The sequence below is a fragment of the Dama dama genome, chromosome 23, assembly GCF_033118175.1.
Source record: "Dama dama isolate Ldn47 chromosome 23, ASM3311817v1, whole genome shotgun sequence".
NCBI lineage: Eukaryota > Metazoa > Chordata > Mammalia > Artiodactyla > Cervidae > Dama > Dama dama.
In genome coordinates this window covers 48,329,866-48,353,516 of record NC_083703.1, presented here as the reverse complement: position 1 = coordinate 48,353,516, position 23,651 = coordinate 48,329,866, and the positions used below count along the sequence as shown (strand labels likewise).

General features: G+C 41.1%; 1 protein-coding gene across 8 annotated transcripts in view; it reads right to left on the bottom strand.

Moving 5' to 3' along the window:
- Nucleotides 1-7,443, bottom strand: part of SHLD1 (shieldin complex subunit 1) — a 101,764-nt gene extending 94,321 nt beyond the window's left edge. For 4 of the 8 annotated variants that reach the window (XR_009690074.1, XM_061126646.1, XM_061126647.1 and 1 more), the window contains exons 1-2: nucleotides 7,381-7,407; nucleotides 1,679-1,783 (exon numbers count right to left, since the gene is read on the bottom strand). The gene's annotated coding sequence lies outside the window, so the exon portion shown is untranslated. Of the gene's footprint in view, nucleotides 1-1,678; nucleotides 1,784-7,354 lie in introns of those variants that run through there. The other 4 variants (XM_061126641.1, XM_061126643.1, XM_061126644.1 and 1 more) reach the window with 4 other exon arrangements.
- Between the last annotated feature and the right edge of the window lie 16,208 nt (nucleotides 7,444-23,651).

Here is a 23,651-nt window from a genome sequence, read left to right as displayed (position 1 = left end):
CCTGGGTTGGGAAGATCCCCTGGAGGAGGGCATGGCAACCCACACCAGTATTCTTGCCTGGAGAATCCCATGAACAGAGCCTGGAGGGCTACAGTCCATAGCACTGCAAAGAAGAAGACATGACTAAAGCGACTTAGCATGCATGTACACACCTACATAGCTAGAAAAAACAAGTCCGGAAGGGTATGAAAAGTGAAAGTGAAAGTGTTAGTAGCTCAGTCATGTCCAACTCTTTGTGACCCCATGGACTGTAGACTGCCAGCCTCCTCAGTCCATGGAATTCTCCAGTACACTCCATCTTAATTCCAGTGGTAATTAATTCAGTGGTTTAATTCCTGGGTAGCGAGATTACAGGTGACTTGCATCTTCTTCTGTAACCTTCAGACAACTGCTAACATGCCAGGCTTCGAGGGTGAGTATGATAGATACTTCCTTTGAGTTGCTTACGTTTGGATGATCCAAACACAGAGACAGACAATGTTAACATCATGATAAGGTGGCGAGACACCCAGAGAGGGGCAGTAGGCCTTCTGAAGGAGACTGTCCTCAGGCATGGGGCTGGCTCCCAGGGGAACCAGCTTGGGCCACTCCAAGTAGCAAGGGGTGTTGGGAGTGTGAAGTGAGAGTCAAGGACAGTCACATATTGGTTAACTGGGGAGAGACAAACCTGTGGTTGCAGACAGATGGCTGTGGGACCTCTGCTCTTCCTTACCAGCTCTAGGAAGGACAGCAAGGCCTGGGCTTGTCAACAACTTGGATACACACATCCTCTAGCTGAGCTCTGAAGGCCTCAAAGGTGGCTTACTGGTTTCAGCATTTGGACATTTCTTGTTAAAAACTAGGTGTCCCTTACCCCACCTGGTTGATGTCTACCGAACAAGGCTAGCCTTGACAAGGTGGAAGGCTCTTTGCCAGCCCTGCCCACCTCTCTGTAAAGTAATTATGGGCCTGGGGAGATCATGGACCCTCTGCTACTCTCTGCCTCATTAGCGGTCATCAGTAAACCTTACTAAGGTCAACATTATGCCTTGTGACTGCCATGGGTCATCAAGCACCAGGAAGAGGAGACACATGGTCAGATCTGCAGATTTGGCAGCTGAACAGCAAAGGATTTGCAGGGCCTAAGTAAGCCCAGTGGCAGGCAATTTCAGAAGCAGCAGGAATTCAATCACCTGCTGTGGTCCCAGAGAGGAAAGCGTGTGAATGAGGGCAGGACACTAGCAGCCAAGAGCAGGGGGCAGGTTAAGAACATATTTAGGAACAGAGATGAGAGTCAAACTTAATAACTAAATGGATAAAGGAGCTAAAGAGGAACCAGGAGTCAACAAAGAGTGACAGCTTCAGTGATGGGGCTATATTATCAACTGAGTTAGAGCAGAAAGGAGAAACACAAGCTTGGGAGGAGGCAGTATTCCAAATTACGGAATACTATCCAGCTGTTAAAATGACAGTCAGAACTTCAAAGATGTATGTCTGAATGACAGAAGCAATTTCAGAATAGCATGAACAGTATACTAATATGAGAAGTTAACATTTATTGAGTGCTTATTGGATGCCAGGCATTGTGCTAAGAGCTTCCTCCACAACAGTCCTATGAGGCAGGTAATCTTATTACATATCACACTCATTTACCGTCAGATAGTCAGTCCCCAAACACAGGAGAAGCAGAGTAACTCACCCAAGGAAACCTGTGTAGAAAGTACCAACCTAGGATGAACCCAGCTCCAAGACCTGCCAGCCTTCTGTGCCTGCAGAGCCTCCTGACTGCAGCCCAAGCTACCACCTGATCAGGCAAAAATAGGGAGGTATAAAAACAAATCAACAGAGACATGGCGAGATCATTCTTGTCTGAGGGCACCTAGTCACATGCCCTTGTGGACATTCCTTCAGGCAGACAGTGAGCCAAGACATCAGCTGATTGTTTCTGAAAGGAGTGATCAAGGTTCCCAAAGAAGTAAGAACATCCTGTCTTTGCACAGGTGCTGAATTAGGCTACCAAGTCTGAAGTTTCAGCAAACATATCTGCTGCAGGCATCTGTGGCTCCTCTTCCTGCTCTCATTTTACCAAACACTGCTCTAGAGGCTTCTGGAAGGGAACAGGCAGGTCAGTGAATGACAACCAAGTATCCTGCTTGCCTACAAAGGTGCCTTGGAATCAGCCAAGGGTCTCCTGCATTGCAGGCAGATTCTTAACCAACTGAGCTATCAGGGAAGACACACATATGCAATGTAATATTCTGCCATATAAAAGAATAAATCTTGCCATTTGCAGCAATGTGAATGGACCTAGAGGGCATTATAAATGAAATGATTCAGAGAAAGACAAATACTTTATGATCTCTCTTATACATAGAATCCAAAAAAGCTTTATATGTATATATATAATGTATTCACATGGGGCTTCCCTGTTAGCTCAGTTGGTTTTGGTTTTGGATTAAAAAAATCACTGCCAAGACCTATGTCACCTCTATTTTCTTATAGGATTTTTACTGTTTTAGGTCTTAAATTCAAGTCTTTAATCCATTCTGAGTTAATTTTTGTGTATGGTGGTCCAGTTTCATTCTTTTGCATCTGGCTGCCAATTTTCCCAGCACTATGTATTGAAAAGACTATCCTTTCCCCATTGAATATGCTTGTCTCTTTTATCATAAACTAACTCATCATATATGTATAGGTTTATTTCTGAACTCTCTATTCTGTTCTACTGACTTATGTGTCTGTTTTTATGCCAATACCATACTGTTTTAATTATTATAGCTTTGTAATATAAATCAGGGAGCATGATACCTGCAGCTTCATTCTCAAGATTGCTATGGCTATTCAGCATCTTTCATAGTTCCATAAATTTTAGTGTTTTGTTGTTGTTGTTTTATTACTGTGAAAAACGTCATTGGGATTTTGATAGATATTGCATTGAATATGCATATTGTTTGGGGTAGCATGGACATTTTAATATTAATTCTTCCAATCCATGAGCACAGAATATCTTTTCATTTATTTGTGTTTCTTTAATTTCTTTCATTAATATCTTGTAGTTTTCACTATACAGGTGTTTCATTTACTTGATAAAATTTATTCCTAGGTAAAAACAAAAAAATTTTAAGAAGAAAATTTATTCCAAGGTATTTCATTCTTTTTGATGCAACTGTAAATGGGATTGTAGTCTTAATTTCTCTTTCCAACAGTTCACTATGTAACAGATTTTTATGTGTTGATTTTGTATCTCACAACTCTGATGAATTTTTTTATTAGTTCTAATAGTTTGTTGATGGAAGTTTTAGGGTTTTCCATACATATCATGTCATTTGCAAATAGTAACAGTTTTACTTCTTTTCCAATTGAGATGCCTTTCACTTCTTTTTTTTTTTGCCTAATTAATCTCACTGTAGCTTCCAATACTACGTTGAATAGAAGTGGCAAGTGTAGCCATCACTTTCTTATTCCTGATCTTAGCTGCGGGCTTGTCACACATGGTCTTTGCCTAGATTGCACAATTACTATGATTCTCTTTTTCAGATAACCACTATCCAACCCTCTATTACTCTATCAATTCACCTTATTTTTATACATATTTCCATTTAAAAATTGATAATAATGAAAGCTTCTGAGAGGATGCTTAAGATATAATCAGTTTGCATTTTCAAAGGTTCACTCTGTCAGCTGAGTGAAGCACGAATCAGAGGAGAGTAAATATGAAGCAGGGAACACAGCTAGGAAGATCTACAGAAATGTCCTAAGATGTGCAGGGGCTCTGGAGTTGGAGAGACAGATCTCACTTTTTAGCTGTCATCCTGGGCAAGTCACTTAAACTCAGTTTCCTCATCTATAAAAATAGTTGTCATAAGAATTATACAAAATTTAAGCACATAAAATGCTTAGTATAGTGTCTGCACTCAATAATGGCTAGCTCCAAGAAGTAAAAATAGTAATAATTAAAAAACAAATGATAAGCTCCTCTCTTCCCAGACTATCACCAGCCCATTTGCCCCTCTATTTCCCATTCTGCAGCCATCTTGCTTCTTTCATTCTTTACCAGTATATTCTCTGGTCCACAATCTTATTAATACCCTGATCTTCCCCACCCTGCCCATCCTGTCTTTTCCTCAACTATCTACCTACTGGACATGAAAGTCATCAAACAGGTGAGGGCAGACAGACTCACTCTAAGTAGCTGAGTACCCACATATAATGGGCTCTCTGGCCAAATAAATCCTGAGATGTTTATCTCATAACTTCCTCTCAGGCCCCTGCTTTTTAAAAATAGTTATTTATTTGGATGCCCCAGGTTTTAGATGCAGCATGTGGAATCTAGTTTCCTGGCCAGCGATCAGTAACTGCTTCCATCATTTCTATACAACATTGTATAGACATGACCTTATGTATAGAAAAGTCCCAATGACTCCACTTAAAAAAACTAGTAGAATAATTGAAACAAGTTAATCAAGGTTGCAGGATATAAGATCAATACAGAAAAATCATTTGTATGTATACACACTAACAGTAAACAACCTAAAAATGAAATTAGGACTTCCCTGGTGGTCCAGTGCTTAAGAATTCATCTGCCCCGAGGCATGTGGGATCTTCTTGGACCAGGGACCAAAGCTGTATCGCTGTATTGGCAGAACTATTTTAAAAATGTTGAAAGAAACTAAAGATCTAAGTGTATGGAAAGACATCCTATGTTCACAGACTAGAACCCTTACTATTTTATATTATATTGTTATTTTATTTTTATCTTTTTTGTACAATTTATTTTTGTTTATTTTATTTATCTTACTATTTTAAAATGACAATATTGCCAAACTTGATGTATGGATCAATACAATTCTTACAAAATCTGTTGGCATTTGCAGATGCTGTCAAAACTATTTTAAAAATTCATATGGAAATGCAAGGGGCCCATAAAGCCAAACAATCTTAAAAACAAAGAACACGAAGTTACAGTATCCATACTTTCCTATTTCAAAACCAACTACAAACAAACTATCAACTATAAGGTTTAGTAATCAAGGCTGTAGTATTGAAATAAGGACAGTCATAGAGGTCAATGTAATAAAATTGACAGTTTTGACGTAAAATTTTATATTTATGGTCAACTGATTTTCTCCAGCATCCAAGACAATTCCACAGGACAAAAACAGTCTTTTCAACACTGAGACAACTGGATATCCACATACAAAAAAAGGTAAAATAGCTCAAGTACTTTGGAAAACAGCTTAGCAGTTCCTCAATTGTTAGAGTTACACTTGGATCAGGCAATTCCATTCCCAGGTATCAATATATATGTTCAAGAGAAATAAAAACATGTGTCTGCACAAACTGTACACAGATGATCATGTGTGCATGCATGCTCAGTTGCTTAGTCATATTTGACTCTTTTGAGATCCCATGGACTGTAGCCCGCCAGGCTCCACTACCCATTGGACTTTTCAAGCAAGAATAGTGGAATGCATTGTTATTTCCTCCTCCAAGGGATCTTCCCTACCCAGCGAGCAAACCTGGGTCTCTTAAGTTGTCTGCATTGGCAGGCAATTTCTTTACCAACGAGCCACCTCAGAAGCCCCCACAGATGTTCATAGCAGCTTTATTTATAAGAGCTAAAAAGTGGAAACAATCCAAATATCCATCAACTGGTAAATGGATGAATAAAATGTGGGGGGCACTAGTGGTAAAATGCCTTATGGCAGAAAACAAAGAGGAGCTAAAGAGCCTCTTGATGAAGGTGAAAGAGGAGAGTGAAAAAGCTGGCTTAAAACTCAACATTCAAAAACAGAAGGTCATGGCATCTGGTCCCATCACTTTATGGGAAATAGATGGGGAAACAACGGAAACAGTGAAAGACTTTATTTTCTTGGGCTCCAAAATCACTGTGGATGGTGACTGCAGCCATGAAATTAAAATTTCATTCTTCCTTGGAAGAAAAGCTATGACAAACCTAGACACTTGCTCCTTGGAAGAAAAGCTATGACATTAAATATATTAACTATATTAAAATACATTAAATATACATTAAATATATTAAATACATTAAATATATTAAAAAGTAGAGACATTACTTTGCGGACAAAGGTCCATCTAGTCAAAGCTATGGTTTTTCCAGTATTCATGTATGGATGTGAGAGTTGGACCATAAAGAAGGCTGAGCACTGAAGCATTGATGCTTTTGAACTGTGGTGTTGGAGAAGACTCTTGAGAGTTCCTTGGACCGCAAAGAGATCAAATCAGTCAATCCTAAAGGAAATCAACCCTGAAAATTCATTGGAAGGACTGATGCTGAAGCTGAAGCTCCAGCACTTTGGCCACCTGATGCAAACAGCCAACTCATTAGAAAAGGCCCTGATGCTGGGAAAGATTGATGGCAGGAGGAGAAGGGGATGACAGAGGAGGAGATGGTTGGAAGGTATCACTGACTCAATGGATATGAGTTTGAGCAAACTCTGGGAGATGGTGAAGGACCGGGAAGCCTGGTGTCCTGTGGTTCACAGGGTCGGAAAGAGTCAGACACGACTGACCGACTGAAGGACAATAACTAGTGGTAAAGAACCCGCCTACCAATGCAGGAGATGTAAGAGATGCTGACTCAATCCCTGGGTGGGGAAGATCCCCTGGAGAAGGGCATGGCAAACCACTCCAGCATACTTGCCTAGAGAATCCCATTGATAGAGAAGCCGAGTAGGTTATGGGACACAGGGTGGCACTGAAGCAACTTAGCAAGAACACACACATATGAATATAAGGAATATTTTTCTACAGTAAAGGAATTAAGTTCCAATACATGATAGCACAAGAACAAACTTTTAAAACATTATACTTGGTGAAAGAAGCTACTCAAGAAAGACCACACATTGTAAGATGGCATTTATATCAAATATGCAAACAAACCTATAGAGACAAAAAGTAGACTAGTAATTGCCTAGGACTGGGAGGCCCTTCTGAATAGAGAGTGACTGCTAACTGGTACAGGGGTTTTTCTTAGAGGTGATGAAAATATTCTAAAATTAGACTGTGGTGATGCATGCACAATCCTGGGGGTATATGAAAAACCACTGAATTTTACACTTTATAACATGTGAATTATAGTTTGGAAAAGTTATTTTAAAAAAAGAACCGAAGCTCATCTAGACACACTGCACGCAAATTCTGGGGCTTCCGCAAAGGCTTGGCTGCAAAGGCCGTGCAAGGTGGGGGTAGGAGGAGTTTGGGAGCTTGCCAGGGAAAGCCGCCATAACCTCCCAATTAGGAAAGAACAGTTTCCTAATTGCCTAAAGAATCTCCGCGATGCCTCGCGGAGAGCCCCCTCTCTCCCTCCCTCCCCACAATCGAAAGCCTTCAAGAGTCCGCAGAGAAAACTGACCCAGAAAAGGTCCCAGTCGTACTCACCGCCCGGCAGTAGCCGCAGTCTGGAACCGGAAGCGGTTGCGCCACGTTTGTTATGGGAAAAGCGAGGTTTGAAAGGAAGTCACCAGAACCATCTTTACTTAGGGCAGGGAAGAAAGGCGAAAGGCAATTACGGGCATCTTGACTGAGGGCATTGACCCTGTCGATGATGCGTTCCTGGAAGAAGTAGTTTGTTCAATTTCTAAAGGTTTATTGATCAATGTACTTGATAGTGAAAGTGAAAGTCGCTCAGTCGTGTCCGACTTTTTGCTACCCCATGGACTATACAGTCCGTGGAATTCTCCAGGCCAGAATACTGAGGTGGGTAGCCTTTCCCTTCTCTAGGGGATCTTCCCAACCCAGGGATCAAACCCGGTTTCCCACATTGCAGGGGGATTCTTTACCAGCTGAGCTATAAGGGAAGCCCAAGAATACTGGAGTGGGTAGCCTATCCCTTCTCCAGCGGATCTTCCCGACCCAGGAATCGAACTGAGGTCTTCTGCAATGCAAGCAAGTTTTTTTTTTTTACCAAATGAGCTATCAGGAAAGCCTGCTGTGCTTGGTGGATAGGAAATGGCATAGGGAAAATGTTTTAAATGTTTAAAAACCTGAATGTCTACGTTAAAAAAAAAAAAGAAAAAAGTGGAGTGAAATTAACAAAAAGAATGTTAGTATTTCAACATGTTGCATTCAGGCAGCTGTACACAACTGCTAGAATTGCAGGATCATGCAAAAGACAAATGAGTTATTGTTCCATTCTATCATCTCCTTGAAAGCATGCTGTGCACTCACAGGCTCCTATAGATGCCTACACTGGGATTTGTTGTTTAATAGCAAAGTTGTGTCCAACTTTTGAGACCCCATGGACGGTAGCTAACCAGGCTCCTTTGTCCATGGGATTTCCCAGGAAAGAATACTGGAGTGGGTTGCCATTTCCTTCTCCAGGGGATCTTCCTGACCCAGGCATTGAACCCGAGTGGCAAGAGGATTCTTTCCCACTATATGTTGGGATAGAACCCTATAAATTAGGAGTCTACACTTGTGAAAAATTTAAATAACACTATCTAATCACTGTCAGATACCCTGAGCTTACCACAAGTAAGCTGGCTGATATAGTGACCTTTTGAAGGCAAGTTTAAAGATACAATTAGAAGTAAAACTAATTGTGAACTTTCCTTCACATTCAGACCTAACAAACCTAACACAGCAACTGTAAATTTTACTTTTACTTCCAGCTCTGTACTTCGATAATCAGTGTACAATTTTGATTTTCACATTTTTCTATGTAATATGGCTCATAAAAACCTCTCTGCCAAAGTAGCATGATAGAGTGTGATTAGAGAAAACCTGGAATGCTCAAAGCCCTTCATGAATATGCATGTACCCTTAACTTAAAAATTCCTTAATTCCTCTCCTCTCCATTTTAGAAATGATAAACTCAAATATATTTGAATGAAATTGTCTGATTATGCAACCATTAAAAATGATTTTAAAAATAACAAAAGGAAATTCTGGATCATGCACTGCATTGTCATTTTTCATGTCTCTTTAGTCTCCTTTAACCTCTGTTTCTATGTACACAGATGTTTGTGCATCTTCTTTGTATTCTTGGCATTGATTTTTTTTTTTTTTTGTCCATGCTAGGTCTTCGTCGCTGCGTGTGGACTTTCTCTAATTGTGGAGCTCGGGAGCCACTCCCTAGTTGCGATGTACAGGCTTCTCACAGCAGTGGCTTCTCTTGTTGCAGAGCACAGGCTCTAAGCACGCTGGTTCAGTAGCTGCAGTTCTCCGGCTCTAGAGTGCAGGCTCAGTAGTTGTGGCCCAAGTGCTTAGCTGCTCCTCAGTGTGTGGAATCTTCCCAGACCAGAAATTGAACTGGTGTTCTCTACATTGCAAGGTGGACTATTAACCACTGGGTCGCCAGGGAAGCCCGGCATTGATATTTTTGAAGAGCACAGGTCAGTTGTGTTGTCGACTGTCCCTCAGTCTGAGTTTGTCTGATGCTGCCACCCTGTTCTCAATGGCGTTGAACATTACTGATCACTCCCATCCTCTGCAAAGTCCTTGTCTGTGAGTTTCCCTGATAACACCTTCTCCCAGTTTTCCTCTTTCCTCTCTCAATCATCTAAATCTGCTTTACAAACTCTCTCTTCAGTGGAACCTCTCTCAGGGTTCTTGAATCTCCTTCTCTTTTCTCTCCTGTGCAGATGACTCCCAAACCTCTAAGCCAGTCTTGTTCTGAGATTCAAGTTAACATATTCTCAAGCACCTTTATCTCAGCCTCCAACACCTCCCAAACAACCTGCTCTTGTTACCCGAAAATTGGATTTGTCTCTTGATGGATATCAAACCAAAAGATACAACCAAGCCAAAAATCAGAAGGAAGGATTGATTACTTGCAGTGAATTAGGAAAACACTTGGGTTCTTTCCCAAAGTAGTGTTTCCCTGAGCAGCAAAATTAAGGAATTTTTAAGTTAAGGGTACATGAGTATTCATGAAGGGGTTTGAGCAGAGGAGAATTCAACATAGAATTGAGGAGAAGGTCCCAAGTTGCTTTTTAAAAAAAAAAATTTATATATTTATTTATTTAGCCGCCCCAGGTCTTAGTTGCAGCATGTGGGATCTAGTTCCCTTCTCAGAGATGGAACCTGGGCCCCTTGCATTGGGAGCACGGAGTCTTAGCCACTGGATCAACAGGAAGTCCCCCAAATTTTCATTGATTGAAGTCAAGAAGGTCAGTAAAAAGCAATATCTTCATCCATTAGTTTCCAATAGATCTGGTGGTTGAGTGCTGGGGCAGAGGGGTAAATTCTGCAAAATAGCTCAAGAAATTGCTTTAGGCTAATTTTTAACATTGAAACAGAACTAAGGGTCTTTACAGCAGATTTGTTATCTTTGTTATTATTGCTTTTCTTGACTGGTAATAATCATTGTTCATGCATTCTTTTGTCCCCCTAAGATCATTAATTTCTGAGGCTTGTTCAAGGGTAAGCTTTCATTCAGACTTAGATCACAAAATGGCTTAGGCCAGAAGTGGCTTCTCTTGTGTTAAGAAAGCCCTTCTTGGCTACTGCAACCCACTCCAGTGTTCTTGCCTGGAGAATCCCATGGACAGAGGGACCTGGTGGGCTACAGTCTATGGGGTTGCAAAGAGTTGGACACAACTAAGCAACTAACACATACACACACACACACACACACACACACACACACCCTATCTGCTTACACTCCCACCAGAATCTCCTGTTTCAGTGAGTCAAACCATTTAGTTGCCAATAACAGAAAATTTTCCTCCTTCTTTGTCAACAGGTTTCATGTCCATCTGTAATCAAAGCATCTTGCAGATTCTTTCTCTTAAAGATCTATTGACTGGATCTTAATCCTCTTCATTGTCACTGCAACTTTCTCAGTACAGCTCACCTGTGTGGGGGTAGCATTAGTCACTCAGTCATGTCCTACTCTTTGTGATCCCATGGACTCTAGCCCACCAGACTCCTCTGTCCGTGGAATTCTCTAGGTAAGAATACTGTAGTGGGTAGCCATTCCTTTCTTCAGGGGATTTTCCCAACCCAGGCATCGAACCCGGGTCTCCCGAAGTGCAGGCGGGTTCTTTACCATCTGAGCCACCAGGGAAGTATGCATTACCTATATGACAAAAGCTTTCCACCACCCCTGAAGCTTGTTTTCTTTTTTGTTTTTTTCTCTTTTTGACTGTACTGCACAGCACAAGTCCTAACCACAGGACTGCCAAGGAATTCTCCAGAGTTTTGTTTTTCTTTTTTAAACAATATCTATTTATTTCTGGCTGTGCTGGGTCCTTGTTTCTGCTCATGGGCTTTCTCTAGTTGTGGCAAGCAGGGGATATTCTCTAGTTGTGGTGTGTAGGCTTCTTATTGCAATGGCTTCTGTTATTGCAGAGCACGGGCTCTTGCAAGTGGGCTTAGTTGTGTCACTTAGGCTCAGGTGCAAAGGGCTTAGTTGCCCTGTAGCACATGGGATCTTCCCCAACCAGGGATCAACCTGCGTCCCTTTCATTGGCAGGCAGATTCTCAACCACTGGACCAGGGAAGCCCAGAGTTTTCTCTTTAAAAGCCCAGTTTTTTTTTTTTTTTTTTTGCTTTTAATCACCTCACTCTCTTCCCCTCAGGCTAACACTCAAACTTCTTAACCAGACTTAGAGGATTCCTTACCTCCTGTTGGTGGTGGTGGTTTGGTCACTAAGTCGTGTCCAACTCATTGCGAGTCCATGGACTGTAGCCCGCCAGCTCCTCTGTCCATGGGGTTTCCCAGCTAAGAAGTGGGTTACCATTTCCTTCTCTAGGGGATGTTCTCCACCCAGGATTGAACTCAGGTCTCTTGCACTGCAGGCAGTCTCCTGCTTGGCAGGTGGATTCTTTTCCAACTCAGCCACCTGGGAAGTCTTACCTCCCATTCAGTTCAGTTCAGTTGCTCAGTCGTGTCCGACTCTTTGCGACCCCATGAATCGCAGCACGCCAGGCCTCCCTGTCCATCACCAACTCCCGGAGTCCACCCAATTCCATGTCCATCGAGTCAGTGATGCCATCCCACCATCTCATCCTCTGTTGTCCCCTTCTCCTCTGCCCTCAATCTTTCCCAGCATCAGGGTCTTTTCCAGTGAGTCAACTCTTCACATGAGGTGGCCAAAGTACTGGAGTTTCAGCTTCAGCATCAGTCCTTCCAATGAACACCCAGGACTGATCTCCTTTAGGATGGACTGGTTGGATCTCCTTGCAGTCCAAGGGACTCTCAAGAGTCTTCTGCAACATCACAGTTCAAAAGCATCAATTTTTCAGCACTCAGCTTTCTTCACAGTCCAACTTTCACATCCATACATGATCACTGGAAAAACCATAGCCTTGACCAGATGGACCTTTGTTGGCAAAGTAATGTCTCTGCTTTTTAATATGCTATCTAGGTTGGTCATAACTTTCCTTCCAAGGAGTAAGCGTCTTTTAACCTCCCATTACTATCCCCCAACCCTCCACCTATACACTCTTTTCTTTTCCTTAAATACTCTATGCTTGCTCTCTCTTGTTCTTCAGTGTCCAAGTCCTGTCTGACTTTTTGTGACTCCATAGACGCCACTCCTACCTCTGAGCTTTTTATATCCATGCAGTTTCCTCCTTGGGAACACTCTTCTTTCCTTTTGTCTCTGTCATGCTTCTGAGTTCAGGAGGAGAAGGGGGCGACAGAGGATGAGATGGTTGGATGGCATTACCGACTCAATGGAAATGAGTTTGAGCAAATTCCAGGAGATAGTGAAGGACAGGCAAGCCTGGCATGCTGCAGTCCCTGGGGTCACAAAGAGTCAGACCTGACTTAGTGATTGAACAAAAGCAACAATGTTTCTGAGTTCAGCTTTAGGGAGTTCTTTCAGGAAACCTTCTCTAACTTGTCAAATGTGAGTTTGTTATCCCTCTCAGGAAAGCCCACTTTCCTCCTTTTACCCTCATGTTTCACTCACTAGACTATAAGTGCCTCGAGGGCAAGTACAGTATTACCATGTCTATTTCATACTTTTGTCCAGACCCCCGCCTAATGACTCACATGTAAGTGTTTGAGAAAGTGCTGTTATATGCAGGAATAACTAAGTCTCTTCCCAGGTCTCCTCCATTCCCCTCCCCACACCACCCCCACTCAACCCTTACCTCCTCCAAGAAGTCTAAAAAACATGACTTCTCTCTGACCTTTTATCAGTAAAACAACACTTGGAGCCTCTTGTCACTGTCACTCTTTCCCTGAAAAACAAGTTTGTTCACTTATAAACTAACTGTTATTTATTGCTACTCTCTAGTTGCAGTGTGTAGGCTTCTCATTGCAGTGGTGGAGCACGGACTGGGCACATGGACTTCAGTAATTGTGGCACACAGGCTTAGTTGTTCCAAGGCATGTGAGATCTCAGTTCCCAGACAAGGATCAAACCCATGTCCCCTGCATTGGCAGACATATTCTTTTATCTACTGCGCCACCAGGGAAGTTCAAGATTTATCTTTCTAATGGGAGCGATTTCCTGGAGCAAATTTCTGAAGTCTGGAGTGACTTTCTTTGCCATATAGCATGGCTCAGGCCACCTTTTCTTATCACTTTCAGTTGGTCAGTTCAGTTCAGTCGCTCAGTCATGTCCGACTCTTTGCGACCCCATGAACCGCAGCATGCCAGGAGTGCACAGGAAATGAAAACTAATCAAAGTCATCATTAAAACAAAATAGTTTATAATTGAGACCTTCAATCTGCACAGGTAGCAAAATAATTTGTTGCATTACAAAAGGTCCAAAAGAGAAAGTTGTTTTGCCGTTGACTGTATAATGACTGGGTAAATAGATTCATGTCACAGTCTGATGAAACTCTTATAGTTCATAGTTGATTTTTCTGCCATCAGCTAAGCTACTTCAGCCAAATCTCTTTCAGCAGAAAGTCTTTCAAAGTAGAATAATATTATTTGCAATGACCTTATCTCTCCCTGTCATTCTGAACCTTGATCTAATTGTTCTTCCTTCTGGGGATTTAGCTTTAAGCTAGAGCTCATCTTGCCCTGGAGAAAGAAGAAAGGAAACCTTACTTCAAGGGTTAAGTAATTGATGAAATTCATGGTATCTTACTGTTTTTCAGTCATGCAATGTTATAAAGCCATAATTAAGCAGTAAGTTGATAACTAAGAAAAGAATATCAGATAGATAATTCCCTGACTAGATTGGAAGATCCATAAATGTGGAGGTGTGGGTTTTATTTTCCATGAATACTCAGCACCAGACAATGTGTCACTCAGTACCTTTGGGGAGGTTTATATAATGAACATAAACTTGGACCTTAAGATCTAAAAATCAGTACTGGCACAATAACAGGCAAATGGTAAAGGCTTTAAAAATACTGCTAACAACTGCTAACTGCCATTCCATGATACTAACAAAAGGCATCTATTTTTGGCACCTTAAGCCTATGAAAGCTTAATGAATGACATGTGATTTCATGATAAGGTGGACTTATATGACTGACCTAAGGCCTAGAGCCACAGGCACCTACATGTGCTGTCAGGAGATGGCTTCAATCTTAACTCTCTTACTCATCAATTCTATGACTATAGCCATTAACCTCTGTGAGCCTTAATTTTTCCATCTCTAAAAAGTGAGCAATAAATGCTTTCCAGGACTATTGGGGAAAAAAAAAAAAAAAAACTGCTTGTTAGGGTAATTGACTGGCTGACGGCCAACAATTCTAAATTCACTTTTCTCTCAAATTAATGGTTTGAGCAATACCAGTATAACCAAGCCAAGGTTCATGTGTGGAGCAAAAAGCCAAACTCTGAAAGTGAGTGTTTGCAGCAAATTAAGGGTTTATTTGCAGCACACAAAGCAAGGGAGTGGGAAATAAACCTCAGATCCACTCCATCTTAGTCTCTGAGTTGGGAATGTTTTAAGGGGAAGAAGACAGAAATTTATATTAATCATAGTCTTGTGATATTTTTGAAACATTTCTTAATTGTAGTTTTGGGAGTCAGGATGTCTCTGATTTAAGATTCTCTGGTCAGGTCATCCATAGCTTGGGGGTCTACGAGCTCATTCTGCCCTGGAGAAACAACCTGAGTTTGTACATTAATGATTATGCCTATTATAGCAATTTTAGTACATTAATAATGATAGTGACAATAATGAGTTTAGTCATCTGACTTTGGTTGATTAGAATCAGTTGCCATAGGACTGAGGTCAGAAGAGACAATAAAGGGATTGAGGTCAGAGGAAATAAGCAAGGGAATAAAGTTGTGGATAGATTACTCATAGGCTGGGAAAGGGAACTTGTCTTTAGGGGGTCTTGGTCTTACCAGATATAATGAATGCTTTTGCATATCAGCAGAAAACAAATATAACTTGAAGAAACTGATATGTTTCTGAATACTAAGGAAATAATTTGACCCTTACACATTTATTGGAATGTGAGGCCTCAAGGCTGCTGCTTCTTCTCCCCCCCCCCCCCCAACACTGTGTAGTTTGTGGGATCTTAGTTGCCTGACCAGGGATTGAAACTAGGCCCTTGGCAGTGAAAGCGTCATGACTAACCACTGGACCTCAAGGAATTCCTGGTGAGTGGGATGCCTCAGCTCTTATAAGGAACTACTTACAAGGCTTAGAAATCAGCAGATACTATATGTTAAGGATTTGTATATGCTTAAATTCTGCCAAAGAATGATTAAAGGAAGTGAATAAGTATATTCTAATTACTATTGCTGCAACAATAAATTACCCCCAAACTTAGAGGTGTAGGGGAGCAGAATTTGTCACTCCAAAACATACCTCTGGCATATTAATTATTTTAAACAGTTTATTTTCTAGAAAACAGTAGACTGGGGAAAACTCTGAAAACCAAGTAGGAGTTACCCTTTTTAAAGAAATATTTAACTCTAGAAACTCTTATCAATGGCACTGACTTAAGGCACTGACTTAAATCTACACGACAACTTTACCCTCATTTGCTGTGCTTTTCCTGTAACTTTCCATAACTGACTCACCCCATCTCAACACTCTCTTTAGTCTTTAGCTGAGGGTAGTATTTAAGGTGAAAGTTTGGGCTGTTTTGGTGAATTACTCAGTTTTCCTGGGCTTATTGCCATGTACACATTTTTACACTTTTATTTGATTTCCTCTTGTTATTCTGTCTCATGTCAGTTCAATTCTAGACCAGCCAGAAAAAAGAACCTAGAAAGAAAGAGGGAAATGTCTTCCTCCCCTACAGAGGCTTATTATCGCTTAGGGTTCCCGTGGGCCAGTTATCTGGCGTGTGCTAAGTTGCTTCAGTTGTACCTGATTCTTTGTGACTCTGAGGACCATAGCTCGCCAGGTTCCTCTGTCCATGGGATTCTCAAGGCGAGAATACTGGAGTGGGTTGCAGTGGAATGATTAGATGCAATCATGTCCATACTGGCCTCTCCACAGAGCTCTGTGTGTGTGTGTGTGTGTGTGTGTGTGTGCGCTCACTCACAGCAGGGTGCCTGGATTCCTCCAAACAGGGGTAGTAAACTCTGTAAAGGACCAGGTAGTAAATAGTTTAAACCTTGTGGGTCACCTCCAGGTTCTGCCATATATTCTTCTCTTTTTAAAACTATATTTTAAGATTATAAGAACCAATCTTAGCTCAATTCATACAAAAACTGCCTGCAGGGCTTCCCTGGTAGCTCAGTGATAAAGAATCCATTTGCCAATGCAGGAGATATGGGTTTGATCTCTGATCCAGTAAGATCCCACATGCTGCAGAACAATTAAGCTCATGTTCTACCGCTATTGAGCCTGTGCTCTAGAGCCTGGGAGCCACAACTACTGAATCCCACACAGCTAGAGCTGGTATTCCACAATAAGAAAAGCCACCACAATGAGAAGCCCTTGCAGCACGACTAGGGAATAATTCTCAAAGCAACGAAGACCTGGCACAGACATAAATAAATAAACAAACAAGATATATGTATATATATATATACACACACATATGTACATATATACATATAAAGAATCCAAAAAAAAAAAAAAAAGAATCCAGATCTAACACCAAGAAAAATTGAAAAAGGGAAAAGAAAAAACTGCCTGCAGGCTGGATTTTGCCCATAAACCCCAATTTGCTGGTCCCTGCTCTAGATACAATCCAAGAGACCAAGATGGACACTGCCACCTCTTTAAAGGCCTAGCCTGTGAAGTCACACACTGTCCTTTCCACTGTATTCTATTAGTCACTTATGGCTTGATTTCACTGTGGGAGAGGAATCACACAAGGGTCTGAAGACTGCTGAAGGCAAGGATCATCTGAGGCCATCCTGAAGGCTGACCCACAAAAATGTCTGAGGACAGGACTTCCCAGGCGATCTAGTAGTTAAGACTTCACTCTGCCAATTCAGGGAGCACGAGTTCAATCTGTGGCCAGGGAGCTAAGATCTCACATGCTGCCATGGCAAGGCCAAAAGATTAAAAAAAAAAGTCCGAGGAGGACTTCCCTGGTGGTACAGTGGATAAGAATCCACCTGCCAAGGAAAGAGACACAGGTTTGGTCCCTGGTTCAGGAAGATTCCACAATGCCAGGAACAACTGAGCCCATGTGTGACAGCTACTGAGCCCATGCTCTAGAGCCCGTGGACTGAAGCCCATGTGTCTAGAACCTGTGTTCCGAGACAAGAGAAGCCACTGCAATGAGAAGCCTGTGCTTCTACGAAGTAGCCCCCACTTGCTACAACTAGAGAAAGTCCTTGTGCAATAATGAAGACCCAGTACAGCCAAAAATAAATAAATAAAGTCTGAGGTGCATACATTTGACCGAGTCTCCAAATGACTTTGTTATTATCTTTGACAATGACCTTCTGACATAAGGAGATAACATAATAAACCACACAGAGAATTGTGCTTACCATAAAATATAAAATAATCTGCTCCTTATTGCTTGGTATTCTTCTAAATTATTCCTGAAAAAGTCTAGAAAATAGCAAAAAATATAAATGACTAGATAGTAAATGGAAACTACAATTTAAAAAAAAATTTTATTTGGCCATACTCCTCAGTATGTAGAATCTTAATTCCACAACCAGGGATAGAACCCACAGCCCCTGCAGTGGAAACACCAAGTCTTAGTAACGGGACCACCAGGGAAGTACTGAGACTATAATTTTCTACCTTCAAAAACCCCACAACTCCTAACAAAATTATTTTGAAATAAAAAAGCATTAAATAAATGTTTGTTGAATTAAAAAGTATACATCTCTTTCCACAAAATAGCTCTTATTTTTTAAAAAATTCTACCCAATTATTTGGTACTCTGCAAGCCAAATATTAAAGATTATTTAACTATTTTTCAGCCAGCTATACTGACTTTATACATATACAATATGATTTTTTTCTAAGCAAAAAGAAAAATGTAGGGAAAAGCATGTCTTAAAAAAGTAGAAGTACATCATTGTCAAAATATAATGTCACTCATTATTTTTCTTTCTAAATATCCACTTGACTTTTTGACTCTTGAGAGTTCCTTGGACTGCAAGGAGATCAAACCAGTCAATCCTAAAGGAAATCAATCCTGAATATTCATTGGAAGGACTGATGCTGAAGCTGAAGCTCCAGTACTTTGGCAACCTGATGGGAAGAACTGACTCATTTGAAAAGATCTTGATTCTGGGAAAGATTGAAGGCAGGAAGAGAAGGAGATAGCAGAGAATGAGGTGGTTGGATAGCATCACCGACTCAATGGATGTGAGTTTGAGGAAGCTCTGGGAGTTGGTGATGACAGGGAAGCCTGGTGAGCTGCTGTCCATGGGGTAGCAAAGAGTCAGACATGACTGAGCGATTGAACTAAACTGAACTAACTTCTTGACAAATATTTTTGAGTGATGTTCTCAACAGTAGATCTCAGTGCCCAGACATGAGCAAGTATGCAGAGGTCTTGGTGGACCTTTCCAAGAACTACTGGGGGACTTCCCTGGTGGTTCAGTGGTTAAGAAGCCACCGTGCAATGCTGGGGTCATGGGTTCAATCCCTGGTTGGGGAACTGCAATCTTTTGTGCCACAGTGCAACTAAGCCCATGCACCACAACTACAGGGCCCACATGCTACAACTAGAGAATCTGTGTGCAATGAAAGATCCCATGTGACACAATGAAGATTCCTGAGTGCTGCAACTAACATCCAATGCAGCCTCAAAAATAATTAAGTATTAAAAAAAAAAGGGAATAAAAAAAAAAAAAAAAAAAGGACTAGTGGCTTTAGATGGCTTTATTAGTAACGTTTGAGTCTCCAAAGAGATAAGGTAAAACCACTTTCTTGCACACCATGATGGTTAAGTCACAGGTTCAACTACATCAAGCACCAAATAACTGACCTCCTTCTTCCCAACACCATGATGTATAGGAATCCTGTGGGGTGGAATTCAGAAACTTGTGCAAAGTGTGTAGGTGTCCTCAAGCCTACATTTCTCATTCTTAAATTAGCTGAAGGTAACATTCCCCACAACACCCAAAAGAATATCAGTCATTTGCTCTCTTCCAGTAAAAAATAAAATACACTCACATTAATGATCACAAAGTTTTATTTTGAAACTGTTGTCAACCCAAGTTTGTATGCCCAATGGACACACACGGTAGAACTGAACCATCAGAGTTCAGAGCAGAGAGAGGTTTAATGCCAGGGCCAAGCAAGAAGTATAGACTGATTGTGCTCAAAAGACCTGAACTCCCTGATTTGGGGAGTCTGGGGAGAAGAGTTTTTAAAGACAAAATTTAGAGTTTGACTTTCTTCTGATTGGTTAGTGGTGAGGAAACAAGGTAGATTCTCAGTCTGTTTTGCTCAGCTTGAAATTACCATCCTCCACTTTGGTGGGAGCCTTAGTTACTGTAGAACTAAGATTGCATCAGATTGTTCTGTATTTCCATTGAAGAGAACCTAGGACTCTGCTTTTTTTTTTTATTTCTTTTTTTAAAAGTTTATTTATTTTTTTAATTGAAGGATAATTGCTTTACTGAATTTTGTTGTTTTCTGTCAAACCTCAACATGGATCAGCCATAGGTATACATATATCCCCTTCCCTTTTGAAGCTCCTTCTCATCTCCCTCCCCATCCCACCCCTCTCAGTTAATACACAGCCCCTATTTGAGTTTCCTGAGCCATACAGCAAATTCCTGTTGGCTATCTATTTTACATATGGTCATGTAAATTTCCATGGTTACTCTTTCATACATCTCACCCTCTCTTCCCCTCTCCCCATGTCCAAATGTCTGTTTCCTATGTCTGTTTCTCCATTGCTGCACTGTAAATAAATTCTTTGGTACCATTTTTCTAGATTCTGTATATATGCATTAGAATACAACATTTATCCTTCTCTTTCTGACTCACTTCACTCTGTATGATAGGTTCTGGGTTCATCCACCTCATGAGAATGGACTCAAATGGGTTCCTTTTTATGGCTGAGTAATATTCCATTGTGTATGTACCACAACTTCTTTATCCATTCATCTGCCGATGGACATGTCTCTGCTTTTTGGGTGCACTATTTTTTCTTGACTACTTTTTCTCTGTTTCCATATTCCCTCACTACCCTAACTAGTAACTGTTTAAATCTGCTCTTTGGAACTCAGGGAAGATCTAGGAAGCTGAGGTGTTTTTCCTACAGATAAAAAATGGGGAACACAGAAAGGCTTTTGTACCTGGGAAGGTCCTGCAGGGCTCAGTTTGGTTTCAAAATCATGTCTCCCTAAAGCTAAATTCTATTACCAAGCTTGTGATTAATCTCTTTACCCCAAACTTTATTCCCTTTCTTGTCCCTTCTGAACCTCAGCCCTGTGGCAACTGAACACTAACCAGTCAGATGACTAAAATCGCCATTGTCAATGACATTATTAATGTACTAAAATTGCTATAATAGACAAGATCATTAACATACAAACTCAGGTTGTTTCTTCAGGGCATAGACACCCCTCCCCGCCACTCCCATGGTCTGAGAATTGTAAACTGGAAACATCCTGACTCCTAGAACTGTGATTAAAAAACGTCACAGAAACATCAAAAACAGTGATTAATCCCAGCCTTTTTGTTCTCCTTAAAAAAGAAATGCCTAAATCAAAGACAAAGATGAAGTGGATCTGAGGTTTATCTCCCACTCTCTTGCTTGGCTCCCCGCAGTCAATGCTCTACTTTCCTTCACCGCAACCCTCCTCAGTAGATTGACTTTGCTGTGAGTTGGGCAAGTGGACCTGAGTTCCGTATGGTAACAATGTATGTCCCAAAAGTTCTCTATGCTTAGTTGCTCAGTTGTGTCTGACTCTTTGTGACCCCATAGACTGTGTCCATGGGGATTCTCCAGGCAAGAATGCTTTACTGTCTGAGGATTCTTTACTGTCTGAGCCACCAGGGAACCCCAAGGTGGTAATAGTCACCTTATTAACCACTGAAAAGTTCTCTGCAGTTGTGTTAAGTCTTCATTTTCCAGGGGCTTCCCTGATGGATCAGATGGTAAAGCGTCTGCCTGCAGTGTGAGAGACCTGGCTTCAATCTCCGGGTCGGGAAGATCCCCTGGAGAAGAAAATGGCAACCCACTCCAGTACTCTTGCCTGGAAAATTCCATGGACTGAAGAGCCTGGTAGGCTGTAGTCCCATGGGGTCGCAAAGAGTCAGACATGACTGAGTGACTTCACTTTCACTTTCATTTTCCAGTCAGTCCTGAGAAGTGTATTTCTAAGTGCTAAACACTGAGAAGATCTTCCTAAGCGTTATATAAATCTCAGAAGGTGTGAGGAAAAGAGTGAGGATTTGACTACATAGAAGCATGAAAGGCACCCTGAAAACATATTGGAACAAAAAGAAAAAAAATCAGACAAGGAGTTAATATCCATATTATGTAAAGAGGTGGCTCCATGGGACCTGTTCAGGAAGAATGTCCATGGTTAGTCGTTAGACACAGAAGCAAAGTTCTAAGGCAGTTACATAAATGTGCATAGAAAATTGCAGTCAATATGGAAGCTATCTCTGAGAAATGTCTCTAGGATGAGGCTGAGTAAAGAGTGAATAATATCAATTTTACTTTGTAAACATCTATATTTTTTTAGATATTTGTTTACAACAAGCACAAATTACTTTTGTAATTCAATACAACTATAATGTGTTAATAATAACTAAGTTTGGTAGAGAATTCTTAGAGTATTAATGAAATGGATTTCCTCATTTAATCTTTATAACAATGCTGTGAGTAAGGTATTATTATTGTGCCCTTTGTATATATGAAGAAACTGAGGCACAGAGAATGTAGGTAACTTGTGACTGAGCTCATAAGTAGATGGCTAAAAAGACATTAAAATATATAAACTGCAAAGAGTACAATTCACTGTCCTAAAAGGAACCAGTTATTATTCTCTGCCTTAGAGAATAACTTAAAAGTAAGTTTTAATTAAACCAAATTGAACTGGAGCACACTGAACTCATAAGTTATTTTTTAAAAGCATTATTAAAATGCTAAAGCAGATACAGTCCTCTACTGGCTATCTGTGACACAAATCCTTTGCGTGTTTTAGAAACGTCCTGGCCTGTGCTATAAAACCCCCATCAGAGTGCCTCATTGCTAACATGGTCTGTTTAAAGGACAAGAGAGGAAAAATCATTAACCAAGCATAAATGAGGAGAAGTGTGTAATTACAAAGAGTAAATTCTCCAAATCAATTGATGTTGAAAATAAAAATGTAAACACATTCTTTTTATTGGGTTTATTATCTTAAATTAATTCCCTCCTTTGCTGTGAGAGAGGCATGGTGCTCAATTCGTGAGTCAGCAAATTGAGTGCTGACTCCAAGTCAGCAATCCCACAGCTCCTGATGATCCTGTTCTATAAAAAGGAGGTAATAAAACCCATCTTCCCCAAGGGCCTCAACGCAATGTGGGAACACTCTTCCTTTGTTTTCAAAGCAATTGTCATGGCTCCCACCTTGTTCTCTGAGAGAAGGTCTTACCTACCGTCTGCTGTTATAAATACCCATTATCGGGAAGTCCTTGGAGCAGACTGACATCCACTACCTCCAAAGAAGACAGTGAGCCAGGTGTTCCTGAAGTTTCAAAGGGCAGAGCCAACCTCTCAGGTGAAATGGGAGGCTACCTATTAGGTCATATCTTTTGTCATGCTTTGTAGGTGAAGTTTCACCATTTGAAATACCTTTGAATCCTGTGGAGTTTCTCCTTCAGAATGAAAATACCCTCCCATCAACTCTCCACATGGGGCACATGGGCAGTCAGTTCCAAGTTGAATCATTGGGAATAATGCCCACAAGGCCCCTGGCCTGAGTCCAGAGGTGTGAAGGGCCTGCCCAGGAGAGAGACACAGACCATCTTGCCTTGGGTCACACTAGGATCCCACGGGCTCTAGACGTTCTAGGTCACTGTGTCCCAACATAAATAAGGTCAGGCTGACAAGCTACTTTCCAACCACATGGAAACCTCCAGCTTTGACTGGCTTCCCTCTGAAGTCACCTCCCTCCCCACCTGGAAACAACAGTTCCCCAGCAAATAATCACCAAGCAAAGCTGACTGTGACTAACTGGCATCCTTCCCCTTCTAGTCTGAGGCCCTGGGGAAACACAGCGCTGGGCTTGGGCAGTGATTAGATGCAGGCACAAGCTTTCCAGACAGGACACTTTGTGACTTTTCCTTCCTCTGAATCGAAAGACTGGCTTTTTGTTTTTTCTTTCTTTCTTTTTTTTTTTTTTAACAAGTCATCTATCAGTCTTTATTTATTATTATTATTTTTTGGTTGTGTT